The sequence below is a fragment of the Sander vitreus genome, chromosome 12 (genome assembly GCF_031162955.1).
Source record: "Sander vitreus isolate 19-12246 chromosome 12, sanVit1, whole genome shotgun sequence".
NCBI lineage: Eukaryota > Metazoa > Chordata > Actinopteri > Perciformes > Percidae > Sander > Sander vitreus.
Window position 1 is genome coordinate 27,823,804 of NC_135866.1, and position 12,888 is coordinate 27,836,691.

The following is a 12,888-nucleotide window of genomic DNA, read 5'->3' on the forward strand; positions in this document are numbered from 1 at the left end:
TCAGAACAGTGTGAAATGGTGTGAAACGGGGTGAAACGGGGTGAAACAGGCTTTGTTGGGTGTATCAGAGGTGACACCGAATTAGCAGCGGCGTGTATGTAAACTTGTGGTCTTAAAAATGTTTTTTTTTAACATTCTGGGATAAGAGAAACAAAAGGCTCGGGGTTGTTTTGCATTTCTTTAAACCAATCACAGTCTTCTTGAGCGACGCTAAGCTCCCGACGCAGCGACGGTCGCTCTGTGAAATAGTCTCGAGAAGGAACTTGTTCTGGTGGAACATTTGCACCCCGCAAAAGAAAACGCCACATACAATATTAAATGAAGTTAACTGTTCACACAATACAGTAACGTGACTTACTTGTGTATCGCCGTGTGTACTTCGTCCACAGCAATCCCACCAATCTGTCCCAAAACGAACCAAGCAGGCCTGTGTTATTGTTTCCCGAAGCATACCATACCTCTGTCTGGTAGCACATTAGGACATTACAGATGTCTTGTTTTGTTTTGTTTTGTTAGAATAAATTCTGAACAATATCATATTTTAAAAATGGGCCAGTGTTGCTTTGATATACATTTTTTAAATCCACATGACCACATAATTGAACCAAAGTATGAATAAATAACCTTCATAGATAAAACAGAATTACATTACAAAGATTCCCACTTTGTATTCTGGGCTGAAGTCAGAAGAAGTGTGGTAAAGCTGCAGAATGATTCATTTTGGACTGTTGGGGGTTTTTGTTTTTTTTGGATGGAGGACAGTTAGGTTTTCTTTTCACAGGAATAGACATATTTAAAACCTTTAACCCTGCTCTACTCTGTGTACCATCCCTGCACTATTTTCGGTTTCACCATCTGTCAGCAGCTGATGGACGGGAGACTGAGCGGTAGAGTACATCAGTCACTTCAGTCCAAGTGTCACTGTGTGTGTGTGTGTGTGTGTGTGTGTGTGTGTGTGTGTGTGTGTGTGTGTGTGTGTGTGTGTGTGTGTGTTCTTGTTTAACTATATTTGTGGGGTCCAAAAACCAGGAATACAGTATACTTGTGGGGTCCCAACAGCTTTGTGGGGCCAAAATGCTGGACCCCACAAGTTTAAAGGGCTGTTTGAGGGTTAAGACTTGGTTTTAGGATTAGGGTTAGAATGAGGTTCTGGTTAGGGTGAGGGTAAGGGTAAAGGTTAGGCATTTAGCTGTGATGGTTAAGGTTAGGGTAAGGGGCTAGGGAATGCATTATGTCAATGACGGGTCCCCACAAAGATAGTGAAACGCACTGTGTGTGTATGTGTGTGTGTGTGTGTGTGTGTGTGTGTGTGTGTGTGTGTGTGTGTGTGTGTGTGTGTGTGTGTGTGTGTGTGTGTGTGTGTGTGTGTGTGTGTGTGTGTGTGGTTACCCAGTGGCAGCATTAGTGAGGGCAGCTGTAACTTTACCATGCTACAAGTACACTGTGTGCCTCCATTAGTGGTTCGTGTTTTTTCTCACTGTTAATCTTTGATGGGGCTGTCGTGTACGGATATAAAAAATGACTGTCAAACTCACTAAACCCGCCCCCGCACGAAGAGAGCACCATACACACACATACAGACACTGTATATTCAGAAATGCATACACAGATTGACTCAAAAATGCATGACCATTCATTCTTTAAAGGTCCAGTGTGTAACGTGTTTAGTTGTTCATGATCAAAATCTGTGTTGCCCGTTCACAAACTTGACCTTTTTCATGAATATTGACCACCACCATCAATTCCAAGTATTCCTTTTGGCTTGACATTTTACATTTGCATTCGCGTGAACTGGGGTAGACTCTCCATATTCATGCTCCATCTTGAAATACTTTAGCCGGTAAGAGACATACAGGACATACTGCTCCGCCTTTTGCGTTTTCGCTGTCACATGATGAACTCACAGGTGCCGCTAATGCTGCTAATGGGTATCGTAGCTTCCCGGCCCCCGGCAGGTTTGAAGAAGGAAACATGGAGGACCACACGTATTCAAAATCCAAATTTCAGGAACAGGAGTCTTCTTCTCCTTCGCCCAGAAAAAGAAAAATGATATTAAAAAGAGCAAGAGACCGGCCCTTTTTGAAGCGTGACGGCTACCGTAGCTGTAATACATACTTTGAACTAGAGTTTAGATTCTCTGCCTCTCCAGCTTCTCCCGTAGCTCTGGGTGGATGTCCTGCACTGACCTGAGTGTGAGGTAAACTGGGCTACATCGTGTGTCCCCCCCCCCCCTCTGCAGCACTGTTCACGGCCAGTGCGTCAGCAAGCAGACCGTGCCGAAGGACAGTATTAATTAGGTGATCGAGACAAGAAAGCCCCCTATATGTTTGTCATGTTTGTCATATATGTATGTAGGGCTTTGATTATGTTGCTGCCTTGATCTGTTACCCTCACTATTCGGCTCAGGGAGCAGATAGGGTCGAGTTTTTTTTTTTACGTTTCTTCATTCGGATCCATTTGCAATCCGTTCCATTCTGAATAAACAAACAGCGCAGTTTACATGCTTCGTCCTTGTTGCATTACCTGTATTTATTAAGATAATTCTTAACAGATTTCTGTAGTTCAAACAACTCAGAATTGTAGTTGGGAACGGCCCACGTATTAAAGAATTGTCGGGTTTAAATCGGGCTCGAGCTCGTAATTACAGTTGATGTGTCGTGCCGGGCTGGGCCGGGCCGGGCTCGGACGCAACGTGCACGGGCTCGGGTAGGGTCGGGCTTGATTTTTTGGGCCCGATCTAAGCTCTACTTTGAATTGCGTGGCGCAAGAGAGTTGATTGCGATATATATGATCTCAACGCTAGATGGGAGAAATTCCTACACATTGGACCTTTAAGGAACGGATTGAACGCGGCACTGAGCTGCTTGACTGGGATGTTCTGCTGTGTGTGAGCCACAGGGCTGGGCTTCTTTCTCCGCCACGGGCAGAAAAACACCACACCAAACTGAGGAAGGCTGCTACTGAGAAAACACAGACAACGAGAGAAAGAAATCCCGAAATTTCAATTTCTCCGGAGCATTGCTTCTGATGACAGTAATGACATGTCATAAATGGTGATGCTTTGTTTAAAGTGTGCGTGCGTGCGTGCGTGCGTGCGTGTAACGACCCTGATGTTGTGAATGAATTGCAGCCAGTGACTTATAATCTCTGAAAAGAACTCAAAAGAAACAATTCAAACAAGGAAAGTGATTTGTAATTTCTATCTCTTCCCTAAAACTCAGATCTCTCGTCTGCAGGATGCAGCATTGAGCGTTTAATGACACCACGGTGCCTTTTTTTTTTAATCAAGTAATTACATCTCTTCGTGTGACTCCGTTCACCCAGAGAAGACACACCTTTACGCTCTGTTCCAGCCATCCCATTGATTGAAAACCACTGAATGCATGTGGCTGCCAAATGCAGTGTTGCCGTTCCTAAAAATAGGTTGTTTTTTTCCCTGGCCAAAAAAAAGGCACCACTCTAACTTGATCAATACATCACTTTAAGTAAAATGTTAGCCATGGAACATCAAAGACCAGACCTTTAAAGAAAAGACAACTTGATGTGATTATTTCTGTGCCCTCTTTGTTCCAATTAAAGATGAATACATACAGCACATACAAACCAAATGCCAATGATGCAAAGCAGATCACTTCTCTTTGTCCTCTGTGCTCATGCCTAAGCCCCCAATCAGATTCTGATACAGCAAAACAAGATCTGAGGTTTATAACAGGATGAGATGATCTATTTATGCCTAAAAGCCAGAACAACATGTGAACACTTTATTTAGCACTATACACTCTCAATGTTTCACACACTGCTGCTAAATTGGATTTGGGATGTACTGTGAATCCCTTTTACGGTATTTTCACTCTTAGTGCCGAAGCTGAGTAAAAGCCTGAAACGTCAAATGGGCCGAAAGCACCTTCACGAGAATAGAACCTGGCAATTTGGGACTTAAGTCACTTCATCAAACACACGTTTGACAAATACATGACATTCATACATGAAACACAAACACAACACTGCCAAAAAAAGAACATTTGTTTTTGTTGTTTGATTCATTTTTTCTTTTGGTTTTTTTCTTTCCGTAAATTTCTTTTATCTTTTTTGTCTTGTCGATTTTATTTCCTTGAAAATGAGTTTGTTATTTTAAAAATGTGACAAGGGGGGGCTTATATAAGCTGAAGCTTAAAAAGATTCATTCATTCAATGTCTCTGTGGCCGGTTAGCTCAGTTGGTAGAGCAGGCGCACATATATAGAGGTTTATTCCTCGATGCAGAAGGTCCAGGGTTCGAGTCTGACCTGTGGCAGTTTCCTGCATGTCTTCCCCCTCTCTCTCCCCTGTCATGTCCAGCTGGCCATGAAAATAATCTAAAATAAAAAAATACAAGCTCTCTTAATCGGGTAATGTATTGACATTGCCAGGTAGGTAATCAAACAGAGGACCACTATAGTAGAGAGAGAGACTTCTGTAGAGTGGAGAGAAAATGCATGTCTGGTGTGAACAGCCAGGGCGCCAGATCGGGCACAAACCTACACTTTATTTGTTCAGGTGGAAAATTTCACCTTCCTCTTTCTTTGTGTTGTCGTTCTAAACTCCGGTGGATTTGTGAGGACTATGGTTAACTGCTCCTCAGATCTCTGCAGGGTAAATCCAACAACCTTTGAACGTACACGTTCCACCAAAACAAGTTCCTTCCTGAGGCTGTTTTGCAGCGGCACCGCCATTGAATCCGCCCAAGACGATTCTGATTGGTTTAAAGAAATGCCAATAAACCAGAGCACGTTTTTCTCCCATCCCGGAATGATGTGTGGACTAGCCAGACCTTCCTGTGCAGCGCTGTGGAGGAAGGTCTGGTAATGCGAGACTACGTCCAGTGTGTCCCTGGCGTAAGAGGACCGGCCTGATTCTTGCTAGAACCCAGACATAATGTACAAGCCAGTATTTGATTCACCCCCTACATTATGACCACGTCAGGCTAATAAATAAAGGTACTAGGACATCACTCCAAATTGATAGAATGGATTGCCACACAATGGATGCCCTTCCTCAGTGTGTGGACAGGCAGTTACAAACAATACTCCCCACACAGGTGGGTTCATTATTTACTTATTTAATACTGCACAGGTGGAGTAGATCATGCACAATTAGCACATCAATCCCAACGGAGGAAGCCACAACCAATCCAGATCAGGGTTAGTGAACACAATCCAAAACATAAGTAAGCAGTGAAAAATAATGTTGGTATCTGAAACTGAACAAAACTAAAATCTTGGAGAAAAACTCAAACCAAATGACCAGGCCAAAGAAACCAAACTAAACTTAACCCTCTGAGGTCTAAGGGCATTTTACATTTCTTTCTTCCTGAATTCGCCACTTAAAGGGGAACTACGCAGTTTTTTTTTAGCTTAATTTACCTTAACTGAACAGCTTCGGAGTCATTGGAATGGTTACATGACTTTTTTTCGAGTTGAATGGTGGCTGTCTCGCGCCCCCCTAGCGCCTGTGAGCGGAAAAACCACCCTTGCAAATTTCGGCCGGCGAGCCTCGGCCTCAGCGTCAGGAAGTATGGCGTGATATCAGGTCTCGCGATGTAACGAATAGCTTCACGGCACTGCACACATACGCCCATTCAGGAACCGGCTAGCTATAAGAGCAAGGTAGCGATGGAGTTTTTCACACTATCGTCCTGGCTGAGCCGGCAAAAAAGAAGCAGAAAGCTAGGAAAGCATTGTCGGAGGAACAGAGAAAGAGGAAACGGCAGACTGACCGAGAGAGGAGTCAGACACGAGTAAACATAGGAGCTGCCAAATATCTATTCTGAAGCTGTAGGGGGGGCTCTATAGAGAAACCTGCCAGCAAAAAGGAAGAAAACAGCGAAGAAATGGCCAAAACTGCATAGCGCCTCTTTAAGGGTATTTGCATATGTGCATGTGTTTCATATCAAAATGTTCAGAACAAACTCCGCTTTCTGTATAGTGAGGCCCAAATGTGTTCAAGAGCTACAGTGGGGCAAAAAAAGTATTTAGTCAGCCATCAATTGTGCAAGTTCTCTCACTTAAAAAGATGAGAGAGGCCTGTAATTTTCATCATAGGTACACTTCAACTATGAGAGACAAAATGAGAAAAGAAATCCAGAAAAATCACATTGTAGGATTTTTAATGAATTTATTTGCAAATTATGGTGGAAAATAAGTATTTAGTCAATAACAAAAGTTAATCTCAATACTTTGTTATATACCCTTTGTTGGCAATAACAGAGGTCAAACGTTTTCTGTGAGTCTTCACAAGGTCTTCACACACTGTGGCTGGTATTTTGGCCCATTCCTCCATGCAGATCTCCTCTAGAGCAGTGATGTTTTGGGGCTGTCGCTGGGCAACACGGACTTTCAACTCCCTCCAAATATTTTCTATGGGGTTGAGATCTGGAGACTGGCTAGGCCACTCCAGGACCTTGAAATGCTTCTTACGAAGCCACTCCTTCGTTGCCCAGGCAGTGTGTTTGGGATCATTGTCATGCTGAAAGACCCAGCCAGGTTTCATCTTCAATGCCCTTGCTGATGGAAGGAGGTTTTCACTCAAAATCTCACAATACATGGCCCCATTCATTCTTTCCTTTACACGGATCAGTCGTCCTGGTCCCTTTGCAGAAAAACAGCCCCAAAGCATGATGTTTCCACCCCCATGCTTCACAGTAGGTATGGTGTTCTTTGGATGCAACTCAGCATTCCTTCCCCTCCAAACACGACAAGTTGAGTTTTTACCAAAAAGTTCTATTTTGGTTTCATCTGACCATATGACATTCTCCCAATCCTCTTCTGGATCATCCAAATGCTCTCTAGCAAACTCCAGACGGGCCTGGACATGTACTGGCTTAAGCAGGGGGACACATCTGGCACTGCAGGATTTGAGTCCCTGGCGGCGTAGTGTGTTACTGATGGTAGCCTTTGTTACTTTGGTCCCAGCTCTCTGCAGGTCATTCACTAGGTCCCCTGTGTGGTTCTGGGATTTTTGCTCACCGTTCTTGTGATCATTTTGACCCCATGGGGTGAGATCTCGCGTGGAACCCCGGATCGAGGGACATTATTAGTGGTCTTGTATGTCTTCCATTTTCTTATAATTGCTCCCACAGTTGATTTCTTCACACCAAGCTGCTTACCTATTGCAGATTCAGTCTTCCCAGCCTGGTGCAGGTCTACAATTTTGTTTCTGGTGTCCTTTGACAGCTCTTTGGTCTTGGCCATAGCGGAGTTTGGAGTGTGACTGTTTGAGGTTGTGGACAGGTGTCTTTTATACTGATAACAAGTTCAAACAGGTGCCATTAATACAGGTAACGAGTGGAGGACAGAGGAGCCTCTTAAAGAAGAAGTTACAGGTCTGTGAGAGCCAGAAATCTTGCTTGTTTGTAGGTGACCAAATACTTATTTTCCATAGGAATTTGCAAATAAATTCATTAAAAATTCTACAATGTGATTTTCTGGATTTCTTTTTTCTCATTTTGTCTCTCATAGTTGAAGTGTACCTATGATGAAAATTACAGGCCTCTCTCATCTTTTTAAGTGGGAGAACTTGCACAATTGGTGGCTGACTAAATACTTTTTTGCCCCACTGTATGTGTAAAGGGACAATTTGGCCCTAAAGCTAAAAAAAAGTTGATGTTCGCTTTTTGAAATTTCTCAAATCTCTCGTGTAAACAAACATACACTCAGTTGTTTTGGAACTTGAAATAAGTTAACAAAAGTCTTGGGTTCAAAAAGGTAGCTTAATATATTAATAAAACAGTAAATGTCTAAAATGAAATTTTGTAATTTCGCTTTGTGAGTAGGAGTGTTGTCAAACATCGCTCGGACTCTCCGGTGCGTCTTTGGTCCTCAGATGGAAACTCAAACCTCAAAGGGCAAATCATTTCAGTTTTGTTTTTTACAGAAACAGAACAGATTTAACATTGGCACTCCAGGAGATGGCTCTATGCCTACAGTTACGTCCTATCAGACACTAAAGCAGTGCAGAGATTAAACATCCTTGCTATTTCTACAGTTCTCCAACTATCCATTTTGTCTGTATCTTAGAGTGGGGACCGGGACGCATTTTTCTGTCCGAGCCCAGCCCGCGTCCAACAGGCATTAAGATATTCATGTCCAAGCCCGACCCGAGCCCGACACAGTTAAAATCTCATTTCTTTCTCATACTAATGACACATGTACGTTTGTTTGTGTGGAAAGCTTTTATTAAGCAACTGTAGGAAATGTCAACAGATGAGCGAGAACAGAACAAGAACAAGCGCACGTTAACACAGGCGCGTGCCTACATAATAAGCTTTTTTACATTTTAAAATGTTCAATGCCTTATCGCGCTGATGTGACCGAGTCTGACCCGAACCCATTTCTGAATATCTGTCCGAATGGGTTCGGTTCGGGTATCCATCCTCTACTGTATATGCCAAACTAACTAAATCTATAAAGACTGAACCTTTCTGAAACATGTTCACACAAAGGCCGCTCTGAAATCTCAAACATAAACTAAATTAGTTGAAATGAAGACTTAGATCCAGCCACAGAATGAAGGAAATAAAAAAAAACTATTGAAATGAAAACACTATTATATTTATTTATGAAATCTTCCTTTACAATTTTAGTTTTGAAATAAAACATGTAGATGGTGATGTTTCTGGACTGATCATTTCAAAGATCAAAGAACTATACATATTTCATTAGAAATGAAAACTTCTTGCAACTTGTGCTCACTCATTCTCAGTAAAAAATAATAAATGATGAATATCGTTTTGGCTTTTAAAAGCATGATTCATAACAAAAACGAAAAAATAAATGGATTCATGCATACTCATTTCCATTAGGTTTGACAAAGATATAAAAACATTTTGGAGATTTACTTTGACGATAAATTCTGGTGTGTAAGAGAAAATATAAGTACCCGAGCATGACGTTGAAACAGAAAAACAGTCCACGTCTAGACTTGAGAGACAACTAATGGTATCTGCTTTTAGATTCCCCAGCGGAGGACACACTGTTCTCTGCTGTACGTGTGTGTGTGTGTGTGTGTGTGTGTGTGTGTGTGTGTGTGTGTGTGTGTGTGTGTGTGTGTGTGTGTGGAAGAGAGAGAGAGAGCCCCTCTGAGGCTTGTGGCTTCCCCTCACCTTTCTGAATTCTTTATACCTCCTTACACTCCCTGTGCTTCTGTTAAATTATAGATACCAGCTGCTGCTCTGGCTGTTCTGATTCCCTCCACAGCGGTGCATCCACACAACCATTATCTAGTCCCTCCCACGGAGCCCGCCAGTCCTGACAGAAGAGGATGTGTCTCGACTTAAAGCAGCACGTTTTGTGCAACATTAAACTGGGTGAGCACAAAATGAGACATGTTGTTGGAGAGTTTGTTGCCTGATTATGCACCAAGTCTGTATCATCCGTCTGATGTTAGTGTTAGGGTTAGGCTAGTCTATATCGACGACGTTTTATTTCAGGGATTGCTCCAGTGCCACCGGAAATCAACTCAACTGACAGGTTTCATGTCCCATGTCGGGTTTTTTTCACTTGATGTCTTAACAAAAAACTGTGGACAACACTGATTCAACCTTCTTCTTTACTAGTAGGGCTGTCTGCTTAGAGGAGGAGTAGCACGGCAGCAGAAAGAGAATAAATGTGCAGAGGTTCTTTCTTGTTTTCATGCAATACTAGAGGAAATTGTGACCTTGAAATCCATATATTTAATCACAACACAGAGGGAAATAACCAATTCTGAAAGGTGGCGTAAAACTAAACCATTAAATGCAATGAATTCCATTTGAGTTCTCCATTAAAGTAATCGATTATTTAATTGAACATGGAAGCCATTCCATCAGACAGGTTACTGCCCCGACAACATAAATGAATTTAATCTCCATCTAATGTTTTTCATTTCCTCTGTCATTTCCTCTTCTGATTAACAACTAACACTTTCTTTTATCTGGCCTTATTCCTCCTCCAAGGCCCCATTCATGGAAACCTTTGCTCAGCGTTGTGCAGTAGTAGGAGGAAGACTCAGCAAAAACATAGCTTTTCCTTTGTTTTTATGGAAAAGAGTTGTATGAATGCAGATGTATGAGTAGGTTGAGGTTAAATCCTCAAGCTAAACTCAGTGGACTGAATCTCCAGTGTTACAGATGGAATTAGTCACTTTTTGCATTGAAGCTCTTTGTACAGGTGACTCTTAAAGGACAGTTCTGGCGCAAAATAAACCTAGGGGTTAATAATACCCCTAATAATAATAATAGTCCAATATTTATTAAAAATAATAATATGTGAACCGATGTGGGCCATGTTTTCATGCTAATCGAATGTGTCTCTAGCTTTAAACAACCTACTGCAAAACCGGTGGTTAGCTGCTAACGCTAGCTTTCGGGGCACTTGGTAAATCACTATTTTATACCACTAACAAGGCTCAAAATAGTACCACACTTCCACGGTAGCATAATGAGGGTCCCTACATGCAAACCGAAGCATTAAGAACTTTGTAAGTGTACAGACTGTGTACAGTTTATTAAAAAGATAGTTTATAAAGACAGTAGCGTTCGTGTTTACATTCGGACGCCATCTTAGAAAACAGTCATGACCAGTCGAATCACGAACGCTGTGTTTGAGCTATGTTACTGGTTACTGGTAGCCTAGGCGTAAGTTACAACCCCCCAATAATCAAAACTGGCCAGTGCAACCCACCCCAAAAACCTATTAAAATTTCCTTTACATAAATAAAGACATTTGCACCATAACTTGATGCAGAAAAGGCACAAATTGTTGCAGAAAAATCACCACAATGCAGGAAATTAAGTGTATGATGTTCCATTTTGTTCAAAAGTGGAGATCTCAAACCCCTCAATGTTGAACCCAAAGTTACGCCCTTGTTTCTAGGCCTACTTGTACCGAACTGAACCAAACAGTCCGAACCAGCAACAGACTGAAGTTGCAATCTGAGACTGAACTCAAGACGGTGTAAGGAATTTACACCCTGTATAAACATGTAATCTGTATCTGGACATCCTCCCTGGATAAGGAAATAAAACGTGTTAATGCCAGGTGTAAATGGGAATACAATCGGATTTTAGCAGGTGCAAATGCGATCCGTACAGCATGACCAAATTCTTAAGAAAAAACAACCACTCAGCAAGTTGAAAAATAAACTAACTGCCTCTTCTTCGAGCTCACTCAGCAGACAGACACTGTAGAGACTAGCTGATGAGCATAGTGATGCATTTAGCAGGTAAAGAGACAGATATTTCCCTCAAGGGAGATGGTGGAGACCAAACACAGAGCTAAAAAGGAGAGTGAATATTGAACGTAACACCCCTCAGATGAACACAAAAACTACTCTAAATAAATGCTAATGTTGCTCGGCAGGATGCGTAAATATATCAGTCAAACAATCAATTTTTATTTAAAGTGTAAAATCAACATTCTACATGGTCTCAGTGCACACATAACTATTTGTGAGCACGTTCGCTTATCAACTTAAAAATGTGACGATTTCTTGTGTTCACAACTGCTGCTGCCCCCACGTGGCCAAAATATCAGTTATTGAAGGTTTAACCATTTAACTAATTTTAATAATGTATACAGTTTAGTCAATTTAAGTGTATTAACTATGGTACAATATTTTACATTCCATGAATTAAAATAGCTTGTTAGGTCATGTAAGGACAACAGGGTATAAGAAAACATGGAAGGTTGAGGATTTGTTGTGGCCATGATTGCTGAGGTCCAGCGTCTGTCTGCATTGAATTAATTCCTTACAACAGGCAAATAAGAAATGTTTTTGTCCCAAGTGCTTGTTTTGTGATTGCAGGCACTGAATGGGTTTTGCTCCAGCCCCTTGGTCCCCTAAGATCTGTGACAGCCTGTTGTCTGGCTGGGGCTGCTGCTCTCTGATCCACTGGCTAAACACGTTCACACATCCAATGTGCTGTGTTTACAGCTGCTCCGGTGTAGCCACATAGAAAATTGCCTCTGATCAGCCAGGCCTGAAAAGGTTCAGAAGTTGAGATGTGTCCAACAAAAACGCAGGTCTCCTTGAGGCTGTCTGTCACTATACAAGCCAAGCTTTTATTGATTTGTGGCATTATCTTTCACGCTTCACTTGACATTTGTGAGGCATGGTCAAGTGTAAAACACAAAAGCTAAACCTGACAGATACACATTAAAGAAACACACAAGTACACTGACACTTAAAGAGACAGTATACCCTTATCCTCTCTTGTCATGCTTTTAAAAGAAGTCACACTGGATAAGCCATTTTCACACACACACACACACACACACACACACACACACACACACACACACACACACACACACAACCTTGGGTTAGTGACTGCATAATTCAAAGTCTTGACATCCTTATTGGCATGACAGAGCACATATGTCCACAAATACTCACAGACATGCACACGCATATACATATACAAATACACATTAAAGATATGCACACTGAACCACCCACACACACTTTTCAGAAGTTGTTGTGCCAGCCCAGTGTGGGCTGTAAATCCTAAAGCTGTTTCTGCATCCTCAGGCTCCTCGGTCCAATCCCTAGCCTTTCCCTCTGACTGCTGCATCCATCCAAAACACTGATAACACAAACCACCAACTTCAAAAACAAAACATATGGGAGATTTTTGCACACAAAACATCCCATGTCAAAAAATGTTCATTGGTTTTCTTTATGTGTGGATATTTATTAAGTTTTTGCATGAGTACGATTTTTTCTCTTCTTCTTTTTTTTTTTTATACACAAGAGTTGATAAAGCACTGTGCTTCATATTCATTCGGTTGCCCGGGACATTCAGTCCTCCACTATAGGCCATTGAGCAGGAGAAGCCTGGGATTTTGTGCATAGCTCAAGGCCATCTCAACAA